The 300-nt window shown below is 43.7% G+C and overlaps 1 protein-coding gene across 1 annotated transcript in view; it reads left to right on the top strand.

Annotated features, from left to right (window-relative positions):
* Positions 1–300, top strand: part of herpud1 (homocysteine-inducible, endoplasmic reticulum stress-inducible, ubiquitin-like domain member 1) — a 16974-nt gene that overhangs the window by 1488 nt on the left and 15186 nt on the right. The window lies entirely within an intron of this gene.

Raw genomic sequence — 300 nt, 5'->3', positions numbered from 1 at the left:
CCCCTAAACAAACTGTATACATTTCCTACCCCGTCTAAAACATTCATCTGCCACACAGGAAGCTAGAGGGAGCTCTCAGGATGTAGTATGTGTCTTGGAGATGCTTGCTCAGGCTGGATGATTGTTTGGAGATGGTCACCAGGGAGATGCCATAGAGGACTAATGGAGAAGAAATGAAGTGTGGATAAGCACACTTGCCTCAACAAGTTTGCCGGCTTGAATCACTAAACCAGCTGTGTTGGGAACATAAACACTATTAACTCTAGTGCAGAAACGATTAGCTCATTAATTGGTTTATCA

Source organism: Morone saxatilis, unplaced genomic scaffold (genome assembly GCF_004916995.1).
Source record: "Morone saxatilis isolate NCDOM2014 unplaced genomic scaffold, NCSU_SB_2.0 Contig2, whole genome shotgun sequence".
Classification (NCBI taxonomy): domain Eukaryota; kingdom Metazoa; phylum Chordata; class Actinopteri; family Moronidae; genus Morone; species Morone saxatilis.
This window is presented reverse-complemented; position numbering and strand designations above follow the sequence as displayed.